Raw genomic sequence first — 9,123 nt, 5'->3', positions numbered from 1 at the left:
TAGGTATGACCAGGATAAGGTGTTGATATGCTATGGAATAAGAGTTGAATAAAGTCTTATGGGTTTTCAATAAAAAAGATATGTGTATTTGTATGTTAAGAAGGGTATTTGTATGTAAGTATGAAAAGTAATGGGTATCGCATCTTCTTCTAAATTTATTCTGAATCTGAGTCAATACTATTTTGAATTATGAGATTCTGTTATAGCATGATATAAAGTTCATTTGGATCTTATACGCGGTGAATTATCAATATAGAGATGTGTACAGAACTGGATCAAGGTATGTCTAAGAGTGAATCAATAGTATGAAATTTTGTGCATGTATCTGCCATATATATGTATCCGCCTAAGGTAATGTCAGTGAACAATTGCTTGAAATAAGAGCAAGGGTTAAAATATGGATTGCTGGAAGTAGTTTCTGAGGATATGTTCTTGTTAAGTAAATATCATGGAATAAGAGATTCATGAAATGATTAGAAGGATTCCTCAATTAACAAGATATGGAAGATTAAGTATGACAAGGACATGATAACTGGCGTACAAAAGAATGATAACACTATGATGGTATCAATTGAAGTCAATGGTACATATTATGGTTGACTCTTAGAAAATTTATACAAGATTGCAAAATATCTATAAAGGTATGATTATAGTTGGATTGACTAAGTACTCTTATAAGGTTTGTTATTTCTTTTCAGGGTTGTTGTTGAAGAGGCTTCGCCTGGAGGGACAATGCCAAGAGTACACCAAAATAATGGCGGAGTGGGCTATTATACATACAGTAGATATGTGACGCAGTCTTCAACACGCCTTTAAGTTTGTCTTGAAATAGTTTCTAACTTGTAGAGATCTATATAAAATTTTATGTATGAGTTATTTATCATATATTTTATTTTAAATTCTTAAATGTTAATTTTTTTTTGCTTTTGGAACTTCAAATAACAACTTTAAAATAAATGAAAAAATGTAAATAATTTTTATTAAATGTTTTGTATCTGGTAAAATCATCCGAGATCTGGACTCGGTGAATCGAGTCGGGTTGAGGGTGTTACAAAGAATCTTATTAGGACTATTAAGATGGCTATGAATAGGGTTACTCTGTACTATCTCCATGGAAACACAAAAATATATTGACTTTTTCAATACCATTTGAGCTCTAATTGATGCAGTTTCGTAGTAAATTTTGTTGAATTATTAATTTGCACTTAAATTATTAACATATTAAAATTTTTTATAATAAATTTTCACAAATTTGATTTATTTTCGACAGTTTTACATAAAAGGTGAAAATTGGCTCAATAGAAACCTTGAAAGGCTTGAATTGTTGGGGAATTTTTGAAGCAAGTGAACCAAGGGCAAGATTAAATATTTTTCTATCCAAGGCCGGTTCAAATGATGATCATTTTATATACTTTATATTTAATTTTTATCCAAGTTAAATTGGGTTAAAAATTAATATAAAGCCTGAAGGAAAAAGTGGCCCAATGTACTAAGCATTGAAAACTGATCCAATAAGAAAATTTTCAGCCCAAAATTGACCCAATTAGCTTATTTAGCTGATTAAATTACTTGCAAAATAGCCCTCAATTTTCTTTAAAATCCTATTCAAAACCCTCAACTTTCTGTGATTTTGAAGATTTGTCCCAAGCTAAATTTAGCAAAGTTTGAAACATTCAAACTTTACTCCATGTGTGGCCGGCCAAGGGAAGTGTGTGGCTGCTAATTATTTGATATTTTTAGCAGCCACTCTCACCTATAAATACCCCCATTCACCTATTCATTCAACACACCTTTCATTCACACTTCTTTCTCTCATTTACTCACTTTCTCCCTTCCAAAACCTCCCTTTGTTTCCCATTTTTCCCTTCTATTTCCCTTTGCCGATTTTCCCACTTGGAAAATATCTTTCAACCATCTTGGGTAGCAGCATTCAAGTGCTTATAGAAGCCTTGGATCAACAAAATGAGAGGAGAAGGAGAGGAGCAAACTAGTCTGGCTTCGAAGAAACACTGGATTTGATTCTAATTTTCCTATCCTTTAAATTTTGTTGTTGTTGTTATGAACATGTCTATGAATATTTGTTATGTTACTATTCTAAATTTAATTAACATGGCTTAAATTTAATTCGTGTTAGTTTGATTGCATAAATCTACTTAAATTCTTAAAATCATGTTTGTGTTGGTATAGGTCTTGGTAAATTGTTTGATTAAGTAAAACCATAATTATGTTATACTTGCATTATAAATGTAAGGTAAATAATGAGTTAATTATTAATCGTATTGAAATTGTAATTAATTAACACAATACTTAATCAGTGCATGTTTAATCTTCTAAGGTAGCTAAAGGTTAAATTAGCGACGGTATTAAACGGTACATTAGCCTTGCATGACTTGCAAGATTATTGTGAGTAAATTGTTTCAATGTAGGAATATTTTGTTACTTTACTTAATCTTTTACTTGCTTATTAAAAATAATTAATTATTTGAATTGGCATAGTAATATGTTCAAGGGATTAGTAGATTTGGTAAGTCTATATGTGCTCTAAGTTAACAAATTGTCAAATTGCCGTAAATTTATTCGTAACAAAATGAACATTATTTTAATAATATTAAGTTAAGAAATGTAATTGATCTAACACAATTATGTCATATTGATTAAACTTGTTTTCCAGAAATCGTGCATTGGAATTTTCACCTTTTAATTTTCTTAGTTAATTTACTTGGTTAAAATCTAGTTTTATTAAACCCTTTTTCAAAACAAAAGATTTTCCTTCACCAAAGTGTTTTTAATTGCATTTCATAAATATTTTCTTTCACCAAAGTGTTTTCCTCCATGGAAAAACTCCAACCTAGCAAAGAATTTACCTATCTCATCCCGTAGCTATCTCAATGGAACTGGAGGGCCTTAGGACTGCTATTTCATAGCTGGACACTGGAATGGAACTCCCTGAATATGAAATTATATCGTTAGTCCTAAATACAAGAGAAAGATCTATCGCCCCACCATCTAAGGGAACTTGAAATGAAATAGGATACGCTATGTTATGATAACTCCACATTTACTTGTCACTTTATTACTTGTTGCGATTGTGTACACTTGCACATTTCCATGTATCCAGTGGCATGGGAAATAGTGGAGGGTGAGTGTATTGGCTCATGGTAATGGTTTCTCAACCTTCTATCAACTTATTTGGATTTAGAAGATGGCTTTGGGTATAAAATTATTAGTGACCAACATAATGTATTTATCTAAATTTATGATTTTTTTTAAACACTAAATTATAGTTTTTATTTAATTTTCTCTTTGCTTTCTGCTAGGGCTTGGAAATTGCAATTGATCATGTTCTTCCAAGGGTTGAGTATATGAATTGTGCACAACATGTTTTTGCTAACTAGATTGGGAGATAGAAAGAGAAGTCACATGAGTTCTATTTTTGGGAAATAGTTAAAGTCACTATAGAGAGGGAATGATAGGATAAGTTTATTGAACTGGCTACAAAAGATGAAGATATGGCCAAAGAGTTGAGGTCTAAGAACCCAAAAAATTGGGCAAAGGCTTCTTTCGATGTGAAAGCAAGTCTGACATGGTTTTAAACAACTTATATATGGCATTCAACTCTAACATCATAATAGTGAGTTACAAAAGTATAATAGCGATGCTCATGGAAATTTTGATGAATCTAATGACTGAATAATGGAGAAGAGAGAGTTTTTCAATAGATAGAGATACAATTATAAAAAAATTGGTGGAGGCTAAATTAGATGCCTGTAAGAAAAAAGCTGTAGGTTGGGAAATGGTTGGAAACGATGAGCACGGATGTGAAGTTAAAAAAGGTAGAAGGCAATATATTATTCATTTGAATGGAAAGACTTATAGTTGTAGGAATTGGTAGTTAATTGGTCTACTATGTCCCCATGCATGTTTTGGCATATAGGTGAGAACCCTAATGACTACTTGCATCAGTGTTCTATAAAGACACATACACATCATATTTACATTCCTTCCAACCCATTAATAGAGCACATGATTAGGCAAGAACTGGAATTGAGCTAGTATTCCCATCTTTAGACAAAAAAAAAATGCCTAGTAAGCCTAAGAAGAACCAAAGATGAACCTAAAAAAATAAAACCTGGAAAGTTGAGTTGAGTTGGCATGATTATGACATGCCAATTTTAAGGACAACAAGAACATAGCAAGAAGACATGTCCATAAACCATATCTTAACAAGTATATAAACTAAAATGCTATTATATTTATTACCTGCATATAGTATTTTCCTTGGTGAACCAACATTTTATATTAAATATTTTCATTAAGGGAGATGCTCTGCTAACTATTGACACATGGGTTCCAGTGAGTCGTTGTCCTTAGTGCAAATTTTTAAAGATGTTGATGAACCATTGTTAGCACTTGCTAATTTTTACCCTTTGTTTGCAAGAAAGTAGAGTTAAAGTTACTCAAACAATTGAGGCCCAACTAGTATTAAATAAAAGCTTAGCATATTGTTTACTCCATTTTTTTTATGAATTCTTTCCAGGACCACTATTATGACTTGCTAATTTGATCCTTTGTTTGCAACAAAGGAAAGGCAAAGTTATTCAACCAACTAAAGCCCAACCAGTACCAAACACAAGGATAAGACCGCTGCTATTCATTGTTCTTTGATAAATTCTTTTCTAGTCAAATGTTTCATTAAAATATTTATGTGTTGTTGGGTTACAACTTAGGAAGGAAAAAAAATCACATGATGTTCAAGGCTAAATTGCCCTAAATGTTTCAATAAGGAAACTATCATAGCTAGGTGCTCTTTAATGAGACCCTAGCACACTAACAAACGCTTCCCTTGAAGACATCTTGGAACCGAAGATTCAGTTGCACAAAAGTGATTCAAAAAAATGATTGGATTAAGTTTTGATGAAATTATTCGTGATATTTGTATTTATGTTCTTGCCTGAAATGTGAAACTATACATAGTAATATACGTAAATTGGGTTCAACATATTTTGGATATAAATTAGGGAATGAATAGGTATATATTTCCTAGGATTTTTTTCATAGTTGAAAGGGTTAATAGGTATACTAGGTAGGCATTTTTTGGTCACATAGGTAAATTAGGATAGGTACATTTTGCATATTTGGGTATACACCATTAGTATAGGAAAATATGGTAGGGAACAAATATTTATCTATATATTTTGCAATTGTCACTTTATGTGACATACTCTTGATATTTGGGAAAATTTTGTTATATTTTATTTAAGCTAACATTGTTCATTGTTAACCCATTGAATTTTAATTTGTATGCCCTAAACCAAGCTAAATTAACTTATTCTCACATATAAATTGTAACACCCCTAAAATTGTTATGGTATAAAAGCGGCATTAATTGAGAATCATGCGTAGTGGATTTCTCGGTAAAGTAAAATATTGAACATAAATTGTAAAAGAAAAGGTTGGTAGATGCTAGAAAAAGTTGAATTAAGAAGCATGTTGTGATATGTTAATTTATGGAAAGGGGAAAATTGTAAAAATATGAAAAGTTTTAGGACTCAAGTATAATAATTTAAAATTTGAGGGGTTGAAATGTAAATATGAGAAAGTTAAAGATTTGATAGTGAAAAATAACCTGATTTTTGTGACATGAAATTGGTAAGTAGGGACCAAATTGAATAATTAAAGAAATATGAGGGACTGTATCGTAATTTTACCAAATTAAGTGATGATTCAAAGAAGGAATTGTAAAGAATGTCGAAGGGTAAAGTGATCTTTTTTTCAATTTGGATAAGTATCAAATGTAATAATTAAGGAGGAATGGTGTAGGAATGTTATTGGTTGAACTATTGTATTATTATTTTATTATTTTACTTTAAGATATTTTTACATTAATAAATCATTAAGTAAAAGATGGAAAGAAAAAGACTTCTCTATCTTTCTCAAGCACACGTTTACCATGGATGAAAGAAAGAAAGTTTGTTCTCTTTGTAATTTAGTCATTTTTTTGGAATTAAGAGAAACCCTTGAAATTCCATTAAATTTTCTGGTAAAATAAAGCATCCAATAATCTAGTAAACTTAGATCTCAAGAAAGGAGATTGTATGTTCATGTTGGAGGAGAGAGACAATCAAGCTAAGGCTTGAAATCAAGAGAACAAGGTATGAATATTAAGATTTTATTATGTTTTCAAGTTTAATCTTGTTAAAAATGTATAGAAATGATATTAAAGTAAAGATTTCTCATAAAAAGTTTTATGTTCTTAACATGTTGAAGAAAGAGATAGATGAAATGGTTCACGTGACAAGAAGAGAGAAAAATAAGTGATTTAATGTTGAAGAAAGGTAAGTACCCTTGAATTCTCTTGTTATCTAAGTATTAAATTATAAACTTCGTGAAAGTTGTGATAAATTAGTAAATTAAAGTGTAAAATAATTTGACTTATGAAGTAGAATATTATGATAGAAAGTTTCATGGATGAGTGATAAGGTGATGAAATAAGCATAAAGTGATGTTAAGGTGGAATTATAGTAAATATTAAATTTTCATGTAGATGACGACTAAATTATGAACCTTGAAAATGTGTAGTTGAAATAAGAGAAGTGAAATGCATAAAAAATTGTTATGTGAAATATGGTATTAAGATAAATGATTTGATTAAAATGTTACATGAAAGATAATTTATTTAAAGTGATCAATTAGTGAATATTCTAAATTGTAAAGTTGTGAAAGTTTTAAATGTAAATATTCAATAAATGAAAAATGAAGTAGAGAACGCAAAATACGTGATATATTGAGAAATAAAAATTTGTGAACAAATAGATCAACAACATTGGGTTTCTTGTAGTTGAACGGTGTTGGTCAGCTTTGGACGTGGGAGATTCTCATCATTTCTACCTCTTTGTGGTCTCCAAAGCTTTGCTCTTCTTTTGGTCTTTCGAAGTGCGTAGGTGTTGACATCTTGAGGCGGTGTTAAGGAGAAACGTCAATGGGTTTTCATCGAAGTTGAGGGAAGAATGCAAGGTGTTGTGAGGTTTTGTTTTTTTTTTTTTTTTTTATGTTTCATTTGGAATGTTTTTTAATGACTATTTTGTTGCTGGCTTTCTATCAAGAAAGTCTGTTTCTTTTGCTTTTTATTTTGTTTTTTACCGTTTCGTTAACTTTTGGTAGTGGGTTGCGGGGCTCGAGACATGGAGTGTAGTGGAACTTTAATGGCACCATTATCCTTGATTTTCTAATGAAAACTTATTTCAGATAAAAAAATTACAATTATTCTTTAAATCATATAAAATGAGGATTAAATTGAAGAAGTGCAAAAATATAACTAAATTGTGAAAATCGTGAAATAAGTAGCAGCATGAATAAAGATCATAATTATTCACGAAATGAAAATGTAAAGAAAATGCTCTTGGAAATCTCAATGAATGATAGAAGTCATGCTAAAAATTTGTAAAATAATAAAATTTTTTATTTAAAGTATTAATGAATTTTGTAAATATTGAATAAATTTTTATTATGAAGATATATTCGTGAATTATAATAGTAATAATTTTTATGATAAATAAAATCAAAGAAATTATAAGATCTGAATTCATGGGTACTTACTAAGCTTTCACGAGCTTAATGCATCATTGTTTAGCGCGTAGGTGAAATATGAGATTGAAGCTTTAGATTCAAGTCGTGATCTAAACACATCTCATCACATCACTAAGGCTTGAAGAAGATATGAATTTGATATTTTGGTTATAGATTATGGCATATACGTAGGTTAGTGTAAAATATATAGATAAGATTTAAGCTTTGTAATGTTTAAAAGTGATGTGGAATGATTAATACATTTTAGACTTAATTTTAGATGTTTTAAATATGTTTTGGGTAATCTGCTCTAGGTTTCGTGACATCAGAAGGTTAGTGTCACAAGATTAGTCAGAGTCGTAACATCCAAATTTAGAGTCGGGACATTAGAAGCCATGAAATTGAACATTTTGCTCTTAGTGTTGTGACACCTATTTCTCAGTGTCACAACATTGATCTTATTTACCCTGTTTTGTCCCGAATAATCTTCACATGATCCTCATTTGTAACCAAACTTTAAAAGAAACCTAGAAATCATTAATTATCTTCAAATGAATCTATTTATATTAAAAAAATTTGAAATTGATTTTTGAGTTAAGTAGCGTTAATGTTCAAATGTGACATCCTTTGCTCGTGATGTATCAGATCATCCTGGGTGAGGGGTGTTGCATAAATACTTCATAACCATTTTACACCTAAACTAGTTTAGAGTACTTAAACTTGATCATCAAGACTACCAACCCTTTTTACTCAATTTAGTTTAACAAAACATTATCTTTCAAAGTACAGTACAAAGTTCTCATTGTCTATGAAAATATTTTCAAATCATCGTACAAAAAATTATTCTAACAATTAGCCACATAAATTCTCATTTCCTCTTAAAATACTTTTAAAGTACAATATATGACCAAATATTCTACCAATTAGCCACCTAACATCGATATTGTTTAAGGCACCGCATAAATTTTTTTACCATCTTTTCTAACATAGAACCCTATTTTCATACACATAATACAACAAATAAACAAGGTTTTATACAAGTTTATTTGCTTCTGAATGATAAACATGTAATATTTAGCTCCTTATTCTTACTTTTCAAAGATTCTAACTCTAATTTCAGATTTCTTGTTCCGTTATCCTCTTCACCTGTATCACATTGCTTCAACCTGTCTTTCTCCACTTGTACACTATTATTCACCAACCCAGACACATTGGTGCCTTTAAATCCACATGTACTCCCATCAAAACTACCATGCCTTCGCATTGAGGCAATTTCACTTGCTAGTTTCCTTTCACTATCTAGTAAAATTTGTAGTAACTTATTAACTCGATTACACATAGGGTCATCGTACTAGCAAAAAAAATTGACAACCACCTATCTCTAATAATACAAAAAAGAACCTGATCAACTCTAACTGTAACACCCCTAACCTGTAACCGTTGCCGGAATAGGTTAAAAGGCATTACCGGACTTATAACTCAAATCAGAACCACCACACATTAAATATCATCTCATTACTAATAAAAGTCATTCATCCACATTCAACATTCACATAA

Source organism: Gossypium arboreum, chromosome 12, assembly GCF_025698485.1.
Source record: "Gossypium arboreum isolate Shixiya-1 chromosome 12, ASM2569848v2, whole genome shotgun sequence".
NCBI classification, from domain to species: domain Eukaryota; kingdom Viridiplantae; phylum Streptophyta; class Magnoliopsida; order Malvales; family Malvaceae; genus Gossypium; species Gossypium arboreum.
The sequence above is the reverse complement of the archived record's forward strand: the minus strand, read 5'-3'. Positions refer to the sequence as shown.